The sequence below is a fragment of the Melanotaenia boesemani genome, chromosome 7, assembly GCF_017639745.1.
Source record: "Melanotaenia boesemani isolate fMelBoe1 chromosome 7, fMelBoe1.pri, whole genome shotgun sequence".
Classification (NCBI taxonomy): Eukaryota; Metazoa; Chordata; class Actinopteri; order Atheriniformes; family Melanotaeniidae; genus Melanotaenia; species Melanotaenia boesemani.
The window spans coordinates 5,524,444-5,542,704 of NC_055688.1; positions in this window are offsets into that span (position 1 = coordinate 5,524,444).

The window sequence follows — 18,261 nt, forward strand, 5'->3', positions numbered from 1 at the left end:
GTTGGTTGTTGGGTTGGTTGTTGAGTTGGTTGTTGAGTTGGTTGTTGGGTTGGTTGTTGAGTTTGTTGTTGGGTTGGTTGTTGGGTTGGCTGTTGGGTTTGTTGTTGGGTTGGTTGTTGAGTTGTTTGTTGGGTTGGTTGTTGAGTTTGTTGTTGGGTTGGTTGTTGAGTTTGTTGTTGGGTTGGTTGTTAGGTTAGTTGTTGAGTTGTTTGTTGGGTTGGTTGTTGAGTTTGTTGTTGGGATGGTCGTTGAGTTGGTTGTTGAGTTGGTTGTTGGGTTGGTTGTTGAGTTTGTTGTTGGGTTGGTTGTTGGGTTGGTTGTTGGGTTGGTTGTTGGGTTGGTTGTTGAGTTTGTTGTTGGGATGGTCGTTGAGTTGGTTGTTGAGTTGGTTGTTGGGTTGGTTGTTGAGTTTGTTGTTGAGTTTGTTGTTGGGTTGGTTGTTGGGTTGGTTGTTGAGTTTATTGTTGGGTTGGTTGTTGGGTTGGTTGTTGAGTTTGTTGTTGTGTTGGTTGTTGAGTTTGTTGTTGGGTTGGTTGTTGAGTTTGTTGTTGAGTTTGTTGTTGGGTTGGTTGTTGGGTTGGTTGTTGAGTTTGTTGTTGGGTTGGTTGTTGAGTTTGTTGTTGGGTTTGTTGTTGGGTTTGGTTGTTGGGTAGGTTGTACTTTTCTTTGGTCCACACTGCTCTAAATGAACTGAGCTATCTGTGGAAGCAGACCAATGTTAGTTCAAAGCAGACCAAAAATGATCAATGTGAATGCACCTTTTGTCTTTTTATCTTGTCTTCGTTTTCTCCTTTTATTTTTCCACGCTCCTTTTGGTTCAGCATTAATATATGTTTTAGTCCTTCAGGGTTCTTAAACGCCAAGCTGTCACGCAGCTGTGGGAAAAGTTGGGTGAACATCTCTGACCATCTGAGAACAGCAGAGACCATTTGTGAACAAAGTTGGTGGCCGAAGCTAAAACCAGCTGAGAGTTTTCTCCTGCAGAGAGAGAAGTTCTTCCTGCAGGCAAAGAGTTTAAGGGCTGGGCAATACTGCAGATCAATCCAACACCAAGTCAATCCAGGGCAAATATTGCTGATATCAATATGATATTGATACTTGGGTTGAAATTTCATAATCATCTCAAGACTTCAATCAAGTATTCAAAACTTTTGCCAATAGATAGACAGACAGATAGATAGATAGATAGATAGATAGATAGATAGATAGATAGATAGATAGATAGATAGATAGATAGATAGATAGATAGATAGATAGATAGATATGTATACTCAAAAAAGAGATTTAGAAGTCAGTGTTTCTGCTGAGCTGATCATTTACTATTTCGAAGAGAATTTTTTAAGCTTTTTTTTTGCAAACAATGTAAACTAACAACAGCCACAATGAAGAAAAATAATAAAATAACTTATCCCCTTTTATCACAGTCTTTTGAGAAAAATAAAGTTAACAGTGCAAATTAGCTTAACAAAAGCAAAATCTACTATTTGTTGGCTCTCATTCACATTCTTTCTTTCTTTCTTTTTTTCTTTTTTTTTTTTTTTTTTTGGCCTGCAAAGCCCTCCACAAGAAAAATATCAATCTCATCACATTGGTATTGGAAGATACTGATTCTAGCCTCTGTATTGATGCTATTGATATTTGGATCGATCCACCCAGCCCATTGTCTGCGGAAGAAAACTCTTTATCTGCAGGTTAAAAGTCTCTTATTAGTATCATTCGATACCAGCGTGATGAGATCAATATTTTTGATATTTTTTCAAAAAATTAATTTGGATAAAAGCTATCTGAATTTTGGATTTAAATTTTTTAGGATGGAGGATGGACTTACCGTTATTATGATTGTTCAAAGCAACATTGGATTGGATCACCCTGATCACCAAATCTGGATTTCCAGCTTTTAAAGCAATGTGGTCTTCCAGCTATGTGAAAAACAACAGGTAAGTTTCACTTGGTGACAACACACAGCAATCACAAACATTCACTACTATGTATAATTGTATGAATTCTGATAGGAGCCACAACAAATATAAAACTAATCCGCTAATAACTACATTGTGGATGTTATGGAAACGTCTTCATGAAGGCGCAATGTCCCTCTTCTTGACATAGTTAATTATGGACCAGGTCCTCGTGTGGAGGTACCGGACCAACCTCTGGCATTATGTCAAAATGAAGGAATGACTGTGCAACCGTTAGACGTTATTTTTGACAGTGCTGACTGACATGAAAATCGATTATTTTATGTGTGTTTGTTATTGAATTTGTTTAGGGGTGTATTTCATGGGGACAAGATGATGTTATGTTCTATTCTTGCTGTACTATGCTGAAAGGCTTTATAAGTGATCTATGCCTATTTTAACCACTTTATTCCTGTAACGGTTAAACAAGTCAGGTGCAACATATAAATATTTGCATGAGCGCTGACTAAAAAGATACTATTAGTTGTTCAAACCAGAGGTTTTACTGCAGTTTTGTCTTGAAATCTGCTTGTAATCCTACCCTCTGTTGGGATCAGGGTAATACTGTTTTTATGGATCAAAGTTGTCCAGATCCTACTTAGAAATTTTGAACAACCCAAACTGAGGGTTTTATCTGGATAACAACCAGGATTGGATTATGTGATCCAAGCCGATTTCGTAATCCGGATTTCCCTTTTAAACAATCCAAATTACAAAATTTGATCCTATCCGATAACCGAAATCCGATCGGATTATGTTTGAACAATCGGGCCTAAATTACTGTCAAGTTTCAAGCAAAAATTATCGGTGTCGTATCGGTATCAGTGATACTTGCCCGAATTTACTTGGTATCACATTGATAAGAAAGTCTGCAGTATGGCCCAGCCCTGCCACAGACAGTGAATGTTCTCCTACAGACGGAGAGTATTAACCGGCAGTATATCATGTCAGCTGATACAACTGCTGAGGCTACACATTTTCTCACCTTGGTCTCTACTGTCATCTTCCTCCTCTCAGATTCACGGATTTCTGTTTTTTGCCCAGTTCTGAGCGTAAAGAAACTTTAAACAACCAAGGCGGTTGTTTTCATTGGGAGCGGCGGCTCTTTACGGCGGCGTGGGGCAGAGATGGACACCAGCAGCTATTGAATCAGACAGCCTTAATGACTCTCAGCCATCTGGCAGTGTTGTGTGTCAGAGCGCTGCAGAGAGGAAACACTAAGAGCTGCAGTGAAAACTTAATCGTCTGCTTCTTGTTTCACCACAGAGGCTCCGCGAGCACGTGGTAGGGAGATGAGGACACTCAGAGGTCATCTCCTCATGGAGGCATGTCAGAAACCAACCAGGATCGAGAGTCTTCAGAGAGAGACACTGTAAAGCTGCAGCTCGTCATTAAAAACAGACTTTCTAGAAATCTAGGGGGGTATGGGACACAGACAGAAATTCCTATTATGAGGCAGAGGTGCTTTAAAGTTACGCTACATCAGTTTCCGACTTAAAAACTTTAAAACACTGACATCTATATTTGTACATTCCTGAATCTGTTGTTGCCCTACAGCATCCTGAGGACTTTAAACCACACTTCACAACTTTCTCTTCCAGCCTGGAACAACATGTTTCAGCTTAGTTTATTTCACAACACTGCTGGATCAATCAACACACCGTCAACACAATGACTGTTTCGAACACATTTCGTGGCTGATTTAACAAAGAAACAATAGAGGACAACATCGGAGGAAGAGAGGAAAAGGTCAACATCAGACTGACTTTTACTGGCTGGAGAGATCTCAGAGAAGAGACTGGATGAAATGAAATTGATCAAAGTTCAGTAGTGGAGTTTTAAATACTTTATTGTCTCTATGACTGAACTGAGAAACAATCTAAACGTTCTGTTTTTATTCTCTGTTACATCAGTTTTTATCTCCAAAGTAAAAATACACGTATCTTATATGTTCACTTTGATTCCTTTTCCGTCAAATTTGGAATAAATTCCTTCATTTAGGAGGTAGAGAGGAGATTAGGATAAAGGGTAAAAGTTATTTATGTTCAGTATTTTTATTAAAGACTGAAAAATTACTTCATGTATTTCTCTGTAAATCTGTTCACATTAAATGTTTTTTTTAATAAATCCGAAGATAAAATCTGATTGAAATTTAAGAGGGAAAAGAGAAAATTATAATGATAATGTTTAATGCCTTGATACCTCACAAATTTGCTACAAAAAGCTTCCAGTCTTTTTAAAATTTTTATTTCTTTTTATCTAATTAATTAATTTATTTGTTTTTCTCTACTTTAATTTATGTTTTGTTTATTTTTTTTATTTTATTCCAGTCTGGTTGTTTTGTTTTTAGATAATATTTATTTGTTTGTTTTTAGATAATTGTATAAAAAATTACATTTAAATTGACAAATTTCTATATATATATATATTATATATTCAGAAAAAAAGATAAACACTTGGTTCACTTGAATTATGGGGGTTTTAATGGACTCTATCGTTATCTGTTAAAGGCCCTACTTAAATAAAGAAGTCAAAATTGTTCAATTTGTTTTACAAAATTTAAACAAATAAGACCATTTTTGAGCGTCGGTGCTGATAAGATGTAGCTATTTACTTTCTATAGATGTTGTTCCCGCGTTGAATATTAAATTACCAGCTGGTCATTTACAGGACAAACAATCTTAAAATAAAAGAATCACTTTTCAAAAACCTCAAAGAGTCGTGAACAACAAACCATTAACAAACCATCTGTAGCATCCTTGAAACACATAACATTCTTAGTTTTCATAACTTTATGAATTTGAGCTTGTTTTATACAAGGTTCTCCATGGACTCCTCCTCAAATTTGTGGTCAAAAGTTTGGCAGGAAGTGCTTTCATTATTTTTTCCAGGTCAAAATGAAATGGTTCTCCAACAGCATGTTGTCAAGGTCTGCACCAGCCTCCTATTATCTGAACTAGGTGTGTTGCATTGACATATTTTGACATATTTTCAGGACACTGGCTCAAGAGGTGTGGAACTGGTGATCCCTGGTATGGAGTCTCTGAATAAACACTACATTTTATAGCTGGATTGTAAACCTCTTGGACAGGAAATGAAATGTCTGGAAAACTTCCATAGATCACTGAAAGGGTGAACTATTGATGACAGTTTACTCCACAGAGTCCCACACTACCACTCCTGAGAAATTGTCGATAATACAAGCGATAGCGCTCTGTGGCCCAGAGGATCTGGTAGAGTTTGAAGGGTTAAAGCACCTGAACCATCGATGGTTCTGCTGCTTTTAGTTTTCATTTCTGCCTTCAGCATTTTTACACCAGAACTTCTGGTTCGGTCTTTCTCGACGCCATCGGGTCTCTGTGATTTGTCTGTGGAGTTCTGTGGAAGTTTCCAGCAGGTTGTAGTTTCTCCAGAGCTCCTGTTTATGCTTTTTGTTGTTTCCTGAATTAAACGTGTCCTCTGGACCTCAGTTCTGGCTCATGCTGCAGGTCTGTTTTCCTGGAGGGCCCAGTCTATGTGCTGGGTTTAGTAGGTGTTTACTGGTGTTGCAGCACTGCCAAGTATGATGTTACAGCGTTCCCGTGGTAACGCTCATTCAGGAAGGAGTTTTACAGTGGATCGGCGGCAGCTGTGAAAACACTGTTAAACACAAGCTCCACTTTACTTTGTGGAGGGGAAGTTAATGAACTATGTTCTAATGTTCCGGGCTTTTCCTCATTCTTCCTCCCTCAGACTTCTCCAGATGTGCCAGCGAACGCTTGTCCAGGTCCATCCCCCACCCGTGAAACCAGATCCTCATGTTCCGAGAGGCGCTGGTCTCTCCCTCCTCCACTGTTCTGGGATCAGCGTTTGGCTCACCGACCTCAGAGCTGCTGCCATGTTGGACGAGAGACGAAAACAAAGAAGGTGAAGGACGGAGAAAACGTCCTGCTGGTGGAGGGGGAGGGGGTCCTCTGGGTAGTGGATGTGGAAACATAGACCTGGATCAGCTGACACTGTGGAAACCCCACATGTTGTCCTGACTGGACCAACTGAGCTGCAGGCTCCTTAACACCCTCCAGAAGCTTTTTCAGGACCTCTGGAAAACTTTTCAAGGAGGTAAACAACCTCAGATCCTGCTCTCTGATTGGCTGCTGAACTCACAGCTGATTATAAGATCTTTATATTTACTGATCAGAATCAGAATCAGTTTTTATCTTTGGATCCTGTGGCCAACAAATCCTGGCTGGAATATCCACAAATGTTCTCCCGAAGAAAACAGGAAACTGAAGGAAGTCTAGAGCCGGATCAGTCCGGTCCAACTGTAACTGTACAGAAGTTAAAGGTTGTGAAGATGACTAAAACAGGTGGAGATGTTTTGGATTCAATTCTGATTTCCTTTCTAAGAACCAAAATCAACCATAACAGGAAGCTGATTGGCCCAAATGTTTGAGTCAGCTTCAACTCGCAGCCTGGATTTTCATGAACCAGAACCAGAGCCAGAACCTGGTGTCTGAATGAGCAGCTGATTTACTGGCTCAAACCAGCAACCTTGTTACTGTGAGGCTACGGTGCTAACCACCACACCACCATGCTGTAACTCGACTGATGATCCAATGTTTTACATGAAAACATATGTAGCTGCTTCTGCTTCACCTTGGGAAGTTTGCTTCTCAGTTTTAATCACACTTAAGGCCCAGTGATGCTCCCTTACGTACTTAAATAGCGACTTCCATTTCAAACGTTGTCATACGTTGATCGAGGGAGTGAGCTCTGAACTCAGCACTGCCCACTAGTGGAGGAAATGACTATGGCAGCTATGGCAACGCAAAAAACACATGGACGTATGAGGACGGCGACCTATGAAAAGAACGTCGCTATTTACACACATAAGGGAGCATCACTGGGCCTTTAGAGACTTAAAATGCAGTAAACACAGTTTAGAGATGGAAACATAACTAGAACTAAACTCCATGCCAGGAATTTATTTACAATTATATAAAAATAAAAAAAAAACTGAAATAAAAAGAAAAATAAAACAAAAGAAAAAATGGAATAAAATTTAATCCAATTAAGCAAGTTAAATACAAATAATTAATAAAGCTAAATAAAAATAAATGCATAAATATGAGTGAATAAAAGCAAATGAATAAATTATGTAAAATTAATTAGATAAAACTAAAAAAAAAAAACAACAAAAGCCAGAAGTGATCTGTAGCAAATTTGGCATCAAGGGGTTAATGAACACTAACACCTGCCAGTCAAATTAGTCAAAATGCTCCAGAGGCCACAGCCAACACAAAAGGCTTCAAATATTGAGCAGGAAGTCCTGGAACACATGGTGGCTTGTGGTGGAAGATTCATTAGTTGTGTCATATAATGTGGTGTAATGTCATATCTTGTATTAGTGGCATGAGGGGTAATGCTGTTCAATGCTGTGTGCGGAAAATGATGTTGCTTAAGAGGATGGATGGTGAATGTTCTTGTGTAACCAGCGTTCTTTTTAAATAAATTAATTAAAAAACTTCTTCCATCCATATTTGGGGTTTAGTTGATTTCACTCTTTCGAATGGCACAGAATAATGGGCTCAACACATGGGAGGCGACGTTGATCCTTCTCCATCATTTCCTATGGAACCTGTGTGATGAGGCGAAAATCGCTGTCCTCCTCCAGCCAAGCGACAGGCGACATTCATGCATGTGAAATGTTGCCCTCATTCGACATGACGCAAAGAAAATAGAAAAATGTTGAATCTTTGTTGCTGTTGCCTGGCACTACAGCCAATCAGCGAGGGGCTTCATGGACTGATCAATGAGAGCAGGCTAGACAGCGCAGTCTGCAAACACTCTGAACACACCTTAATAGGTGATCTAGGGGGAAGATAAGGCCTATGTACCCATACAGATGCTCAGGAGGGACATTTCACTACTGGCTATAAACAAACACAAATATATATATACCAGTCTATGAAGTTCTGGTTTAGGTTTGACTGGAAGTAGTTATCAGAGGTGGCAGAATCAGACACACACACAGGAAACAGCTGATCAGTGTGTGTGTGTGTGTCATGTTGTCTTCATGTGTGTTCCTCTGACAGCTGCTTGTTACAGCAGCAACAGAAATGCAGCCAATTAGAGCTCCAGCAGAACCTGGCTAAGCTCTGCAGAGTCCGGGCGGCGCAGAGCGGATCAGGCCCGATAAGCTCGGCTCGCGCTCGCATTAAAAATTCCTCCTCCTGCAGCGTCCTTCACGGGAGTCGCCTGGGAATGCCGGAGATCTGCCCACACCGAGGAGAAGGAGAATACGGACCTGTCGACGCGAAGCCGTCGCCATCTGGAAGCTGTTACACTTCTTCTGTGGCTGCAAGCAGCATCCACAGGTTTGATTTACAGTCCGACCTGATCTCATCTGTTCAGGGCCTGAACACACACACACCTGATGGAAAAAAGAGAAGGAAAACCAGTATCACACACTAGCTGAATCCCTCGGTGTCTCTAACCTGATCGCATTTTCAGTCCAGTTCTTGTACCCAAACATTTTCAGAGGAAAGGAACTCTGATCTATGATTTATTCAGTCAGAAAAAGGCTCCTAACTTCAGAAACAAACCAGTGTTGTGTCGTCACATAACAGAAAACTCAGCAAAGAACCAGTTTACACTGGATCTTTAGGGTCTTTACCACCAGCAGCCTGTCACAAAGACACATCAGTTGGAAGAAATCCAGCAAAGACCTGAACCAGGATCTAAATGATGTATCTGGAACTTTAGCTGATCCACCACTGCTGGCCAGAGTCTCAACAGAAGTCGGTAATAAAGTCACATGATACAAGAACTGGACTGTAGATCAGAAGAACAGATCTGACCTCCCCAGAACCTGGACCTCCACATAACTGAAGCAGTGTGGGATCATCTGGACAGAGAACAGAACTAAAGGCAGAAACATCCAAAGAAGAGCTTTAAAAAGTCCTTCAAGGATCCTGGAAAATTATTCCTGGAGACGACTTAAAGAAATGACAGAAAGCTTCTATAAGCGGGTTCAGACTGTGATGAAGAATAAAGCTGCTCAGACCAGATATTCACTTTCAGATCCTCCGAACTGGACCAAACCAAGATACTGGATGTTGGAACATGTTTTAGTAAACCAGATGTTTCCTGTTTTTACATATTTGAATAAATGGCTCATGATTAATAGAAACATATTGTTCAGAAGGTTGAGAATATTTTCCATTTTGTTTAAAAAGATTAATTTTATAAAAACAAAACATGGTTTATGATTCAAGTCTATGTTGTGGTCACATGACCTCAGGCCTGTAGGGAGAAATCAGTATCAGTCTGGACTTCTGTGAGCTCGAAGCTTCTTCTGGAGTCTGGAGGTTTTCATGATGCTCCAGATGTTGTGTACTGGTGAAAGGTCTGGACTGCAGGCAGGCCAGTTCAGCAGCCGGACTCTTCTCCTGTGAAGCTGCTGTGATGGATGCAGGATGTGGTTCAGCATTGTTTTGCTGAAATCTGCAAAGTCTTCCCTGAAAGAGACGTTGTCTGGATGGGAGCAGATGTTGCACTAAAACCTCCATGTACTTTTCAGCATTGATGGAGCTTCACAGATGTGGAAGCTGCCCACGCCATAGGCACTAATGCAGCCCCATCCCATCAGAGATGCAGCTTTTCACCTGTCCACTGATAACAAGCTGGATGCTCCCTCTCCTCTTTAGTCTGCAGTGTCCATGCTTTCCACAAACTAGTTCACATCTTCATCCAGGTTTCCACTTTGCCTCAGACTATTTTAAATGAGCTTTGGTCCAGTTTCTTGATCCTGTTCACACATGGCTTCCTCTGTGCATGACAGAGGTTTAACCTGCATTTGTGGATTTCAGGGTGCACTGTGTTGAAATTAAGTTGTTTATGGACGTCTTCCTGAGTCCGTGCAGTGATTTCTAGTAGAGTCATGTCTGGTTTTAATGCAGTGCTGCCTGAAGACCCAAAATCACCAGCATCCAGCATCCAGGTTAGATCGTCAGCCTTGTCTCATGCACACAGAGATTCCTTCTGATTCTCTGAATCTTTTGATGATCTTTTACCCTGTAGATGGTGGGATCTTCAAAGTCTCCATAATTTTATGTTGAGGAACATTTTTCTCTGAAATTGTTGCAGAATTTAGTGAACCTCTGCTCATCTTTACATCTGACAGACCCTGCCCCTCTGAAATGTTCCTTTTATTCCCATGCTCCTCCAGTTGGTTTTAATATGGATCAATTACTTTTCCAGGATTTTGTTGCTCCTGTTCCAACTTTTTACAGACATGTTGCTGCCATCAGGTTCACAATGAGCTCGTATTTTCCATGAAATGGTAAAATGTCTGAGTTCCAACATCTGATATGTTGTTTATGTTCTACGAGTTGATGAGATTTGTAACTCATTTTATTTTCCTTTTAATTACAGTTTACAGAGTCTCAACTTTTTCAGAATTAGGGTTGTATAATGTGTAACTCTGATGACAACAGAATAATCTATTCTAAGCCAATCTGTAATTCTATCAATCAGTGGAAAATGTGATTAAATAAAATACAGTCAAACCGCTATTTTAAAAATACTTTCATTCTTATTGTTTAGACCTGATATAAAAGTTCCAGACAATAAATGAAGCATCTTCCTGACGGTCTGATTTCCTCCATCGGTTTTGTTTTCTCTGAGTTTCTAAACGTTGGGTTTTATTTCTCTCAGGTGGAGATTTGGTGACCTCGCTCTGCTCCCACATGTCGTCTCCTCTGCTCGTACAGCTCGCATCTCTGATAAATCTCCACTGTTTCCGGCCTGGTTGTCTCAGGATGCTGGCAGGTCAGCCTGGATTAAAGCCAGTAACGTGGGGGAATCCTCCTCCTCCTCCTCCTCAGAGAGACAACAGCATCCTGTCATTACTCCCAGAGTCAGTGTTAAAGTGTCAGCACATGAATCCTGCTTTACAGCTCTGAGCTCAGATGTATCTGTGAGTGTTTGTGTTGTATCTATGTGTGAGGAGGAGGAGGAGGAGGAGGAGGAAGAGGAAGGTGGTGATGTTCACGCTCCTCAGTGGCCATTAAAACCTTGCAGTTCTCTGGAGGTTTAGCAGGCTAATTGATGATTGATGATGTGTTAGAGGGTGTAAAATCGCTGGGGAACTCTATGGGTTCATCAATAATCCGTCAATACCTTGAACTGATCACCAGTCTGTTTGTGGCATTTCAGTGACTGCAGGAACTTAAAGCTTTGGCAACATTGTCAACATCACAAGTCAAAATTAATGATATTTAATTAGTTTTATTTTTATTAAAAAGTTAAATAATTTGTTTTATCAAAGGCTGTGAACACACCACAGATAACGGTCTCTCCCACGCTTGTTACAGACAGTGAACTCAGCATGGAACAAAGCTTTGATCCATTTTTTATAGTTGTTTTATGAAACTGAAGGTGTAGGAACAGGTGAGTTCAGCCACATGCCGTCTTCTGTCAGTGTAACTGCTGATAAAGATAAAATGTGGAGGACGGGACATTTAATCGGACCACCGGGACCGGCCCACATGGAACCAGAACCAGAATTTGACCAGTATCAGCCAGTCAGAGGACACAATAAAGGCTGCTGTCAAACTGTTGTGTGGCTGTATCCTCAAATGGCTCTGAGGGTGAAGGAAGACAATCTGGAGGGTTTTAAATCAGATATAATTTTATTTTAAAAAAAATGTTCTGCATGTGGAACCAACTGAATGTAGATTTAAAGCTGCAGCAAGTGACAAAATAAACATGAATAGCAAAAATTTCATATATCATTAAAAACTGTGTTTCTGTTGGTCTCTGATCACTTTACTAAAATAACTTTTGTATTTTTATTTTCTTAGAATGAACCATTTTTTTCTACTTGTCGTGGGTCCACAGACATGGCAGCTACCGCCTTTGTGCCGATGTACAAAGCCGAGGTATTAACTGTATGTGTACTATGGAAAATTTATGGAATATTACTATAATTTTAGGATCTTTTTTTTTCCTGTTATTTCACAGCATTTTTCTGCTGCTGGGATATTTGTTATATATATATATATATATATATATATATATATATATATATACTACCGTTCAAAAGTTTGGGGTCACTTCCCTATTGAATCCCATGGCAAAGTGACCCCAAACTTTTGAACGGTAGTATATATATATATATATATATATATATATATATATATATATATATATATTATAATGTGAGGGGCCATATAGACCATAATTCATTCTTAGACTCACACATACGCACATTTGAACTCATACATACATATATTCTTCTGTCATTCACGTGCATTTTAACTTACACACACACACACATATTTTACTTACACACACATATATGCATTTTTCACACACACACACACGTATTTTAACTCTCACAGACATACATTCTCCTCTCACACACATACATTCTCTTCTTACACACATATATTCTCCTCTCATACACATATATTCTCCTCTCACACACATACATTCTCCTCTTACACACATATATTCTCCTCTCATACACATATATTCTCCTCTCATACACATACATTCTCCTCTCACACACATATATTCTCCTCTTACATACACATATGCTGCTTTAACACATGAAATGTGTGTGTGACCTCTTTTTGTTTTTTGCTTAGCATCTGGCACAGGAAGTTCTTCTCTGTACTGGAAGTAATTCTTAAACCAGGAAATTCTTTAACAAAATTGCTTAGCATGTCCAGAGGAGGTAATAATTTGCAGAAGAACATAATACAGTGATGCTATTCAAATTCATTACGATTCCTTTTTTAATGTTTTTTCAGTTTGGAAGTAAAAAGCAATGAAAATGATTTAAGATATTTTTTTGAAAATGTTTTGGGATATATTGAAGAAATACAAAGAGAACCTGCAGACTTTTTTTCATCAGAGGCTCCACGAAGACCTTTGTGATCATATTTATAGTATTTTATCTGGATTACTGACAATCCCAAGTTTTGTTCAAGATTCCAGAAACCGAGAAATGGTTGGTATGATAGAGTCTTTATATGGATGTCTACAATTTTTGCTAAGTGTCTATGATGTCAGGCAAAGAAGCAGGTCTGAGAACAGAGAAGTTCTTTTGCCACCACCAGTTATGACTAGACATCAAAGCCGACCTCAGTACAGCATTTCAGAAGAGCAGATCTCTCATTTAGTGTCCCTTGGAATGAACTGGCAAAATATTGCAACATGCTTGGGAATAAGCCGTCAGACCCTCTACAGGCACAGACAACAGCTTGGGATTCAGCCAATTACATATTCAACAATATCAAATGACAATCTCAACAGAGTTGTTGGTGAAATTCTCCAATCAACCACAAATGCTGGTGAAAGGTATGTTCATGGCAGCTTGAGGTCACGTGGATTACGCCTTCAAAGGTGACGTGTTAGACAGAGTCTACAAGAAGTTGACCCCGTTGGGCGGTCTTTCAGGAGACATCATGCAATGCGTTGACGGATTTATCATGTCTCTACTTCAAATCAGCTATGGTAAGGACATCCGTACCACAACTCTAACAGTTACATAGCTACAATAAATATCACTGGCCTTTGAAAAAAAAAAAGTTTTTTTACTCTTCATATTTTGTGATACATAATCTTGGCCTCATTTTGCTTTTCCTTCTAATAAAACACTGTGATTTCACTTTTCATAGGCACATAGATGGAAGCCACAAACTTGTGAGGTGGAGGATGGTGTTTCATGGCTGTGTTGATGGTTTTAGTCGGACCATCATCTACCTTGCTTGTCTGGACAACAACAGAGCCTCAAGTGTTTTATCACTATTCATTGTTGGTACTTAAAGTTTTGGAATACCATCTAGGGTGAGATGTGATCATGGACTGGAAACCACTGGTGTTGCCCATTTCATGCATCATAGGAGAGGGTTAAGTAGATGTAGTGTTATTACTGGGAGGTCAGTGCACAATCAAAGAATTGAGAGATTGTGGGCAGAATTGAATCGAGTTGTGTCATTTCATTTTGCTAATCTGTTAAGTTTTATGGAGGAAGAAGGTGTAGTAGATTCTCTTAATGAACTACATTTGTTTTGTCTTCATTACATCTATTTGCCACAAATTCAAAGGGCTGCTACTGAATTTCCGAATCAGTGGAATAACCGTGGTCTTTCAACACAAGGAGGGCAAACACCTCTTCAACTGTGGCAGCAGGGTGTAATCAACAGTGCAGAAATACATAACCCAAGTATGAATGGTATCTTTGACTTTAACAGTGGCTTTGGGAATGATAATAATGCAACTATTTCCCAGTTACAAACAATAATATTGTTATTCCATCTATAAACATTACTATCAGTAATGCCACAATGTATTCTCTTCAGCAAGCGTTTGATCCATTTGAAAATGATGGAAATCTTGGTATATATATATTTTGCAACCTTGTGCATTTTCTTGAAGAAAGGAATTCCTTGTTATATTCACACTGATTGATAATGAGAACAGTTTTACATGTGACAAATTCCAGTCAAATAGGCTAACACTGTACCAAGCTTTGTAATAGATTATACACTAAATCTTTGTCTATAAATGTGATTCTTAGTTTAAACATCAATGTTTCCTATAAAGACGTTTCTTTGATACAAGTTCATACTGTTATAAAAAAAATCAAACACATGGAACATTTTATTAAAGTTTCTGGCTGAAAAACACTTTTGTTTAACATTTGATTTCCTTTGTTGAATAGAATGACTAAGGGAATAACAACAGGAATAACAATAACATGCTAATTCTGTGGACCGCGCTATGAAACTAGAAGTTAGGAGGACCCAAGCAGTACACCCAATACACCCAATACACCCAAGAGTCAAGGCAAAAATAAACATAAATTCACATAACATGTAATAATGATTCACTAGAAAAAAAAAAAAACATTAGCTTATGTTGGAAGGTAACAACGTTGTATAAATGAAAAAGTTCCATTTTCTAAGTCCCACAGTAGACAAAACTGAACTTGCCTTTGTTATTGGAAACTATGCCACATGTGACCATCCACATTTTAGAAAAGCTATAGACCTTTCCTCTGAGACAGAAAATAGATTGTGGACCAAATGAAATCAAATCTATTAATTTCTTATAGTGTTTGAGATCCAAAAACAAGTTGTTATACAAATCATTTTCAATCCCACTACTTCATGTAAATTGGAGGATAACTGGATGAAGTGCTTTGTAAAATGTTAAGTAAAAGTCTGAATTACAGGCCCCAGTCCTGTAGGTTTTAGAAGTTTCACTGCTCCAGCACACCTAATTTAAATTATATGAATATCCCAGGTTCTCCCAAAGCATGTCAAGCCATTAATCTGAATAAGGTGTGCTGCAGCAGGAAACATCCAAAACCTGCAGGACAACGGCCCTTAAGGACCGACTTTGAAAACCACAACTTAATGTAAACTTCATTTGTTTGTAGCAATGCTTTGCTTAAACATTCTTTCAAATAATTAGTAGTTATTGTTTATGTCTGGTAACATCAATTTAACATTATTATAAAGTAAAAATACATGCAGACAATAAGATTTAATGAACCCTGAAAATGTTACTAAAACAAAAAGCAAAAAAAATAAAACTGAGGTATTTCAGTGTTTGCTGGCTGATCTATGTAAAATTGATCATCTAAGTTATATCTTGAGCAGGCAGATGGTTCACTCTTCAGAATACATGGGACAGAAATAGGAATAGAGGTGAATAGTGAACTCTTCAGATAGCTTTAAAAGAATACTAGCTTATCAGTAAAAACCTACTTTGAATAGTTTTATTTTAACATTACTTGGTGAAAATAGTCAATGTGAACTGTACTTAAGGTCTTATAACTTCAGTTTCTACAAATATGCAACAGGTTTGTATTCTTGTTTCATTGAAAACACAGTAGAAACTAGAAATAAAAAATTAATTGCTTTGTTGTAAATTGTTCATGAACTTGACCTCAATCAGAATACTGTTACACAAACCTGTACATATTACACTATGCCAAAACCATGGGTGTTGCCTAATGCAAAGTCCATGTTTTCCTTGAAGTCTGTGTATGCCATGTGCAGGGGTAATTCCAAGCAATTGATGCAGGTATTTGCAATGGGCAGTTTTGCAGTGGTTCCTGAATAATCCTCTTGGTGAAGAAATTCTATTGAAGGCTGTGGAGAGAACCCAACTGGTGGAACAGTGTTGGCTCCTGTAGCTAATGCAAGAATTATAGCCAGCTTCTGTGTTCCTTCTTCATCCAAAAAAAAAAAAAACTAGTTTTACTTTTAGTATTTTCAAAAAATGATAAAATTGCATTAATTTACCTTCTGCATTTGTGAGGTAGTCTCTCCAGAAGGAACAACAATTTCCTCAGTATTCCTTCTATTGCTGCCAACTGGAGATAGGCGGATAGTAAAAGACTGTCAACCACGTCAGCTGAGAGGGTTGTAGGAGACCAGCATAGAAGAGGGCGAAAACTGTCGGGGTAAGCTTGAATTTTGTCCAACCCACCAAGTGTTCTCAGTCCATCTCGGAATCTAAGACAGAGACAGAGAGTAAGACAGAAAGAGACAGACGGATTAAAGAAGTTTTAATGTGTTAGAGAGAAAAACAGTTGAAATTAAATTTTTTTAGCAAATGCAAAGAAAAAAAAAAAAAAAAAAAACTTTTACCCTTCAAAAGCTCCACGCACTCTGTGTATGACTTGGAACATAAGGATGTCATCTACAAGCAGATTCTTGTCTTCCAGCTGCCTAAGTGGTCTTAGGCAGCCAGCGTTAGCCAGAAAGCCAGAAAAAAATCAAAATTAGTATAATAGTTAATAGTAATAATTGTAGTATCCATATGGATACTACAATTATTACACACCATGTTCTAAAACTGAGAAAAAGATTACCATCTTAATTTTTTCGCGTAAGTCTTTATCTGCAACATCTTCCAAAACAGGTTTGGCTAATTCTGGGCCATCAACAAGGCATGAGAAAAGAGTTGGGGACAAAAAGCCAGCAGGAGGACCACCGTGTACAAGGCTTACTGCAATGGCCCTGCCAGCAATGAAGTACTTATCTTCTCTCATGGCTGGAGAAAAATCAGATAAATTCACAGTTAGAATTAAAAAATATTGGACAAGCCCTATAGCATTGTATATTTATAAGCAAATAATAAATGACTGCCTGAGTTGAACCTATCAGTGGTAGTAGGTATAATCAATACATACCAGTACTTTCAAAGGCCAAGTTCATTTTGCCTTCGTCTCCCTCAAACATTGAGGACTGTGGCAAAGCTTCCATTAAAAATTCTCTTCTTGGACCTCCCAGGTCTACAGCTTCTTCAAGTATTCCCTTATCATCAGAAAACCTGACAGATATCATATGACATGAATCATATGTTCCCCATTTAAAACCTCTAATAGCTCTATTCAGGACAGTGGTGTGGTTAATATTGAATTTGGATTTTTTCTGATGGTTTATTTTTGTTGCAAGTTCTTCCAAAATATCTTTGGCTGGCACTGAACATCCAGTGGTACATCTGAAAGACACAATAAAAAGATCAGCAGAAACTGACACAGGAAGATTGGAGCTTAGAGCTTGTTCACAGACTGCTTTGAAATTAAGCATTTTTTCTGCAAAAAGTATGTTTGAACTCTAATAAATGTGTGCTAAGTAATGAAGATAATACCTATCAAATATAATGTAGTGAGGTTTGGAAAACGCAAGCTCAGAAGTATCTGTCATTCAAATATTTTCCTTAACAGTTAACAATGTTGGAAGAAATTTAAAAAGAAACAAAGAAACCGAACGAGATGGGTGGGATGTTTTGGTAAGTGGAAGCAGGGCTATGAAAGAATGATGTACCATGAAGAGATGAGGCATGAGGCTCAGGTGAAGGGGAACAGTTTGGTGTGCAGGGATCCACTGCTCTGGTGAAACTATCATAAGAGGCAGATATGGGTGTACCCTGAGACGAAGAACGCAACTGCCTCATTGGATGAGTGGTTTCCTCACTAACATTATCTTCACTGATGATTCTGTGATGTCATCCTTGGAAAGACAATGGAAAAAAAACACTTAGATGTACTATATTTAAACTGTAAAAGTATCTTAAAATTTTAACTTTATTAAAAATTAAATAAATAAATAAATAAAGATGTTGTCCATACTTTTGCACATCTCTGTAGAGAACCAGATTCACTTTAGATGTCAATCCAAGCACAGATCAAACCGATCACATTTACTAACTAAAATTTCATATTTCCTCAAATTGTTTGTAGATATAAAGTTTAATGTAAGGTTTATGATGATCTGACATGACAATGATTTGT